Consider the following 7,859-nt stretch of genomic DNA (forward strand, 5'->3'; position numbering starts at 1 on the left):
TTCTGTGGACTGATGGATATGAGAATATGGGGAAAAGGAGAAGATTGAAATTGCTGGTATTAGTAATTTATATTGACAACTCTGATTTACCTCATTTCTTTGGATAATTTAACCTGTTTGAGAAAGCTATTTTTCCAAAGTACGCGGAACTGTTTCCTGGTCAGACTGGCCGCATTCGCTGCGCTCACAGGAGGCCGTAGTGAAATCCTTGTTCATGTCTCTTCAAAAATACCTGAGAGAATTTGGGGGGCGGGGGTGGGGCATGGCCTGGTACACGCCACCAATCCCAACAGCCTAGCAATTGCTGAGAATTTCTTCAGTCATAGGATAAGCAATGATTTTCCGTAGGCAGTGTGGTGAAAAGTAAGAATGGAATTTACAGCTTTCTTCCAAATTATCCCTTCACTTCAGCCTCCAGCCACTGTTACATCTATACCAACATGGCCTCACTCATTCTTCACACCAGCTCTTGACAGCCCTCAGTCTTCCCAGGCCGACTTCGTTTCTGTGGTTTTTCTGGGCTGCATTCAGAGGAATGGAGTCAGAAGCAAGCCATTTAGCAGAAACAAGTATAGTTCTTTGGAAGCGGTATCCCTTTTCTTACCACGACTCGACTTAGGAGGAAACGCACAGCATGCTCGTAAACTCTTTTCCCTTCTGGCTCTTGAGATGGATAAGAGTGACTATCACCATTCCTACCTGCTCTTTAGACACTAAGATCAACAGACAGTCATTATCATTGTTGCTTGATGATTAACATGGTTTCAAATTCACCTTAAAATTACCAGTGGGATGGAATTCGCCTTTAAATGTCATGCAATCGAAATTTCATGACTTATTACATTACAACCAGGTAAACTGAAAAACAAACAAAACCCCCTACACCCAATCAAGACAATTAGTGTTAAAGGGCGTGTTAAGGGCATAACACTTAGGGTGTTACGTTAAATCTCATAGAGTTAGCCCAGACTCACTGAGCCAGTCCACTGACGCTTTCAGAAAAACATGCTCACACCTTTGCCAAATTTTCTGTCAGAGTAGTGAGTACAGAAACGTGACATGGAATAACTCCATGAAATTACAAATGGAAAGAAGAAATAATAGTTCTAAGTCCACTTTGCAAGAAATCCTAATTCTTAGTCACACTACTACTTTCCTCTTTAGAGGTCTTTGAATTTCAACCCCTCTGATAAATTTATATTCAGGTTAAAAAACATTTTTTTTTTTGAGAGAGAGATAGAGAGAGAGACAGCGTGAGCAGGGGAGGGGCAGAAAGAGAGGGAGACACAGAATCTGAAGCAGGCTCCAGGCTGTGACCTGTCAGCACAGAGCCCACCGTGGGGCTGAAACTCATGGACTGTGAGTTCATGACCTGAGCCGAAGTCGGACGTTTAACTGACTGAGCCACCCAGGCGCCCCTATATTTAGGTTTAAAAAATTAACTGAATTCTAAAACCAAAGCTCCATCATATCTGTTAGTCTCACTTCATATACAGGGGCCTCTTGAAAAAATCCAGCGTGGCAATGGCTTCCCTAGCTGAACTGCATTCTCCTTTTCGTCTCATTAAATATATATAGTGCACAGAAAATAAGTTCCTTTCTGTCAAAAAGTTGGAAGCTTTTATTTCAAACCAGTTTATTTTACACGTATATACTCACGTACTCTACACTGGCATTTTAAATTTTATTCCAGAAAGTGAGAGCAGATAGAACCGCAACGAGATGTTTATTTAGCTCAAGCGTTAATGCAAATGTCCTCATTACTGTCCTTGGAAAACAACAACAGCAGCAGGAAAACCTACATTCCCAGTAAAGCTGTAATCCAGATATCTAAGATCTAAGCCGAAGGGTTAAAAAAAGATAACAATATCAGCAAGGGGCAGGAAGACAGAAGGTGTAGTTTATCAACTAATGGAAAAGATTGTGCCTAGGAACCGAGAAGGAAATAGCGTACAAGATAGCTTTCGTTGAAAAAGTGCCCAGTGAGTTCCTAAAATATTTGAATTCCAGTTTGGAAACTGTATCTTAAAACACATTAAGTGAGCTGGCTGTTCCCAGTCATTCCTTTTGAAACACATCTTATTCAAGCTGTGAAGAGATCGCACGAACTCAATACGAGAAAAGTATTCATTATGGTGCGGTTACAGTGTGAGCAGTGCCTGATGGCAACGTAACACAAAGGAAAAGAAAGGAAAGTATGAAAGGACCTAATTTTACAATGATCCCAACCAAGATACAGCCATGTCACTGGGATCTCAGATTTCTGGTCTAGAAAAGAGAACGTTTTAATTTTAGGCTTTTAGCCTCTGTTGAATATAATTTTCAGAAGGAGCATGACATCATTACCTCTAAAGCTCATTTCAGAGCATTCCCTCAGTGACTGAGCCTCACCTGTGTACTTTTGCGGAAAATGCTTCCCGAGTACACCCCCCAACTCGGTTCCTGAGTACAGAAGCCCTTCTTGGGCCACAAAAAGCAGGACCCCCAAATTCTGATCCCCGTTTACAAATACACCATTTAGGAGTTTGCTGTTAACGGCTTTTTCATTTCTATCACAGCCTAGGAAGGCGTAGTTTGGAATCACTTGGGGTACAAAAAGGCAACCTCTTCCGAGTGTTCAAAGGAAAGAAAAATGATATTTGCCTTCTTACTCATTTGTGACTTAGGCACCTGTGTACAGACAGTTTGGAAATGCATTCTTCTCATTATTCTCAAAAGAATCATTGTCAGTGTTTATTGTTAGTAAATACCTGTTGTTTAAATTGCACATGGTAGACTTCAGCCAGGTCACGATCTCGCGGTCCCTGAGTTCGAGTCCCGCGTCGGCTCTGGGTTGATGGCTCGGAGCCTGGAGCCTGTTTCCGATTCTGTGTCTCCCTCTCTCTCTGCCCCTCCCCCGTTCATGCTTTGTCTCTCTCTGTCCCAAAAATAAATAAACGTTGAAAAAAAAAAATCTTTAAATTGCACATGGTAGACAAAAAATCAGTTGGTTCACACATTACACGGCTTCAGTGCAGCTACCTGCTCCCCTGAGGATACACTCACTCTACTGGAAACATCTCCTTTAGAAAGTATGTGAAATCTGGGGGTGCCTGAGTGGCTCAGCCCGTTGAGCATCCAACTTCCACTCAGGTCGTGATCTCGTGGTTCGTGGGTTAGAGCCCTGCGTGGGGCTCTGTGCCGACAGCTCGGAGCCTGGAGCCTGCTTCAGATTCTGTGTCTCCTCTCTCTGCCCCTCCCCTGCTCTCACTCTATCTCTCTCAAAATGAATAAACGTTAGACACTTAAAAAAAAATTTTTTTTATATTTATTTTTGATAGAGAGAGACAGAGCACACGTGGGGGAGGGGAAGAGAGATAAGGAGACACAGAATCTGAAGCAGGCTCCGGGCTCCGAGCTGTCGGCACAGAGCCCGATGCGGGGCTCAAACTTACACACTGAGAGATCATGACCTGAGCTGAAGTTGGACGCTCAACCACTGAGCCACCCAGGCATCCCAAACATTTAAAAAAAAAAAGAAAATATGTGAAATCTAAGCAGCGTAGCTTTAACAGGTCATCTAGCATGGAGCTGCAAGCATTCTGAGAGCAAGAGAAAGGATGAACTGGAAAGAAAGCCATTTTATACCCCGTTTGGCCTTGACATACCATCCGTGATCCTCTCCAAATTGTTCATTCTTTTTCATTTTAAATATCAAGACAGTTGAAGGAACGTTAAGGTAAGTGAAGTAAAAATATCATTTGGGAAAATCATGGTGATTTTGGCAAACACAGAAGGAAACCTGAATCATCCTTGTGGCTCTCCACAGGAAGGGCCCAGGCAGGCTGTCTCCACAAAAGCATGCTGACATTTATCTCAGAAAAGACACTGTGACGTCCCATAGCTCCTGTAGCATTTGTGTAGATGAAGATAAATATATTTCACTCCGTGGGTCTGTAATCCTCCAGCCTTTTAGTTGGACCAAACCGTTCAAGAAATTCCTTCCAAGTCTTAGGCCTTGTCCCATTTCCCAATGCCAGCATACTTGATGATCTCTTTTTTATTCTGAACGTGTTATATGTAACATTTTTATATGGGATATAATTAAAGAATAGAGAGACAGACAGAGAGAGAGAGAGAGGAGGAACACTAGTGAGGCCAAATCCTGGAAGCACAGCTTGTGTTGAGTACTTTATAGAAACTGTAAAATACACTTTCAATCATTACATTATATATGAGACTCAGTACGGTGCTGACTTTCTTTACTGGCTAACAGGGTCTTAAAATTGGATATACAATGACTCTAGTGCAGAAAATGCAAGTCTTTCTTTCTCAAGATGAATTTTTACTTGACCTTTGTATGGCACAACAATCTTTGGAAGCCAAATAATTTGTTTCTTATTCATTACGCTCCTCTAGAGAACTCTGCCCCTTGGTGACAACGAGGAACGATTTGAGGATTGTGTCAGAACACTGTCACTTTGTACGTCTCAAAAGTTACTCACAGATTTTGAAATGAAGATCTTAGAGGTGAGGTCAAATGACCTCAGAATAAGAGGCGCCATTCTTCAACACTCCCTGGCCGCTTGTGGATAATTGACCAAATTTACTCTTTCACAATTAGCAAGCGGGTGTGTATGAAGCTATGTGGGTGGTAGTTGTGATAATCAGTGTATCCATTTCGTAAAAGTGTTTATTCAGAATAATTTACAATTTTACGATGATGGTTGTGTAGCAGTATCCCTGCCATGTTCCTGGAGGAGGAACCTTTCCTTCTCAAGGCTTTCTTTCTCCAGGGTGGTTTTCCCCTTGAGCTTTCCTTTTAACAAACTACTAGAAATATTCTTTTTTTTTTTTTTTAATTTTTTTTTTTCAACGTTTATTCATTTTTGGGACAGAGAGAGACAGAGCATGAACGGGGGAGGGGCAGAGAGAGAGGGAGACAGAATCGCAAACAGGCTCCAGGCTCTGAGCCATCAGCCCAGAGCCCGACGCGGGGCTCGAACTCACGGACCGCGAGATCGTGACCTGGCTGAAGTCGGACGCTTAACCGACTGCGCCACCCAGGCGCCCCTAGAAATATTCTTATATTTTGCTTATCCTTCTCTTGCTTTTGACCTCTTCCCCTGCATGTGATGGTTAGTTGTTTCCCCATTGTTAACTAGATTGTGGTTCATGGTATAAAGGAAAATATGAGTTTCTTTAAACAAAAATGTCCACTTTATAGTTTTCACATACAAAAAATTCTTGTGGGAAATCCCACTGAACATGATCCAAACTACAGATTACGATACAAAATAGATGATTTTCCCCTCCTCCACTCACGCTCTCTCTCTCTCTCTCTCTCTCTCTCTCTCTCTTTGTCTCTCTCAAAAGTAAATAAACATTAAAAAATTATTTAAAAATAGATGATTTTTGTATATTTGCTCATATGTATTATTAGAAGTGTTTGGAGTATGCAAAAATAGCCACTAATCAGAACAAAGAGAAATGAGCGCCTGGAAGAAATATACACACCAATCACAAAGCACTAAATGTCATTCATAAGATAAATTTGAAATATCTGTGGTTCCGGGAACAGGTTCATATTTTTTTTATTTAAAAACTATAATTGCCTCGCCAGTGATTAAATATAAATAGGAGGTTTCTCCTAAACCTTAGGCTAAATTCCTGTTTGCCCCACAGCAAAACTGAGACTATTTGATGGAGTAAATGGAAAGGTGCTCTTGACCTAGTGATAGTGAGGATGGCTTGAAAATATAATTAAAAGTAAAGATGTCTGATTGTTTTCATGATAACTGTTTTATTCTGCATTACTCAATTCCCTACACTCTTTTTTTTTTTTTAAAGAAGCACATCATTAAAAAAAAAAAGTTTATTTATTTATTTTGAGAGAGAAAGAGAGCAGGGTAGAGTGAGAAAGAGACAGTAAGAGAGGATCCCAAGGAAGCTCCCCGCTGCCAGCACAGAGCCCGATACAGGACTCAAACTCACAAACCATCAGTTCATGACCTGAGCAGAAACCAAGAGTTGGACACTCAACCGACTGAGCCACCCAGGTGCCCCCTAGGCTCTTTTTGATAAGTTTATTTTTTCTGTTATTCATATTAATTTTGCATATTATTGCAAAGGAAGACAATCATAAGAATGATGTCTCCTGAAGTATCTTTAGATTAACTGAAAGTGCTTAATAACAATCTTCCCTCTAATGTTGATGGATTGAAGAGAAGGAATCACTTGAAATTCAGGTTAGTTGAAAATGTACAAGTGAAGCTTTGCACAGTGGCAGTATCGTAGCCAAAGAGGTTTATCTGAGGTGCGATTATTGCTAATTGAAAATGTACGAGTGGAGGGAGAAAAGAATGGTATATTTTTTCTTACCCTTATATTTTAAGATAAAAATTTACCATTAGTATTTAGGTGATGTTCCATAAAAACAAGGACCAGGGCTGCTTGATTTCAGTTGAGCAATATTTCAGACGTCATGCATCTTTGAGTTTGTAATGAATTTGAATCACATGTGAAAAGTGTATTGTGGTCATCATACTTCCTTGCATAGATAATGTAAGAGTGAGCTAAGGTAATACATATAGGGTCGGAAGAGAGACTGATGCAGTGTCAAAGCCCTAGTATGCTGTCTGGCATTCAACTGATAAGTAAGAAGCTGAAGAGGCAGGACATGCGGATAGAGCCATTCTTCTCTGCATCAGTTTCTCAAGTGGGAGGGACCCTATTGACATTTTGAGACCAAAAATTCTTTGTGTCCTGCACATTGTAGCATGTTTAGCAACATGCCTGACCTTTGCCCACTAGATGCTAGTGGTGTATCTGCCCCTCCACTATCCCCCGCCCCCCACCTCCACCCCTCCTGGCTACCTGAAACCTTAGTTGTAACAATGAAGAACGTTGTGAACATATTGCAAAATCAGGGCAAAATCTCCCTGGTTGACAACCAATGTCTGTGAAAAGCAGAGTTCATTGCCCCGTATCCTGTGCCCAGTTCAGGAGCCCTGCCTGTCAAGTTCACCCTTGGTTTGTTACACAATTAATGGCAGAACTTCCCCATTCTATAGGAACATGGTCACTGTGTTTTTAGTAGTCATCCCAGAACTTACTGGAAGAAACTTCTTAATCATGCAAGTTGTTCCTAAATTAGAATAAAATGAGAAGCAGAGAGAGAGATGGGAGGTGTGGTATTTAATTACATAGTGTCAGTGAATTCCATGTGGATTTGAAAAGAAATGACCACTTCAGGCAAACATTTCATGCTTAACAATTATCCTTGTTTAACACAGAATGTCTCAAGTTATTTGTTCAATTCCTAAAAATCAAGAATTATCAAACTGAAGTGAAATATGTACTTGAGGTAGAGAAATATTCTCCTTTTGTGCTAAGAATTCTATTTCCTTAATTGATGCTTAATATACACTGTGTAGAAGGATTAAAAAATACCAGTCGTTCTGTAATGTAATTGCTCCCACAGATAAATGTTTATTTTTATTTTATTACCTTTATTTCTGAAGTCATAAAAGTTTTAAAAATTACTATAACCAAATGGCTAACAGATATAAGCAATAAAAGATATTAAGCCTATTGCTGTGAACTATTAAAATAAAAACAAGTTTTTAAGATGTGCCAGTTGGTAGTTTAGTATATATGAGATACACACATTGGAGCAGATTATATTTACAATTGCTCTGTCTTCATGAAGATGTAAATGTGACTTAAATGTGGGTAGGGAAAGAAAATTTGCGATGTGATAGAAACCACTTAAAAGCATGAAGTTGAACAAAAATCAAAATGGCTGCATTAATGCTTCCAGGAGGCTCAATTTTTGGAAACATTTTTATTTATTTATTTTAGAGAGCAAGAGAGCTCAA

The 7,859-nt window shown here is 40.2% G+C and overlaps 1 non-coding gene across 1 annotated transcript; it reads left to right on the forward strand.

The window, feature by feature from the left end:
- Nucleotides 1-6,250: 6,250 nt before the first annotated feature.
- LOC123581480 lies at nucleotides 6,251-6,385 on the forward strand. The gene has a single exon (XR_006703755.1). It is a non-coding gene; the product is annotated as a U4 spliceosomal RNA (small nuclear RNA).
- Nucleotides 6,386-7,859: the final 1,474 nt, after the last annotated feature.

The sequence above is a fragment of the Leopardus geoffroyi genome, chromosome A1, assembly GCF_018350155.1.
Source record: "Leopardus geoffroyi isolate Oge1 chromosome A1, O.geoffroyi_Oge1_pat1.0, whole genome shotgun sequence".
NCBI classification, from domain to species: Eukaryota; Metazoa; Chordata; class Mammalia; order Carnivora; family Felidae; genus Leopardus; species Leopardus geoffroyi.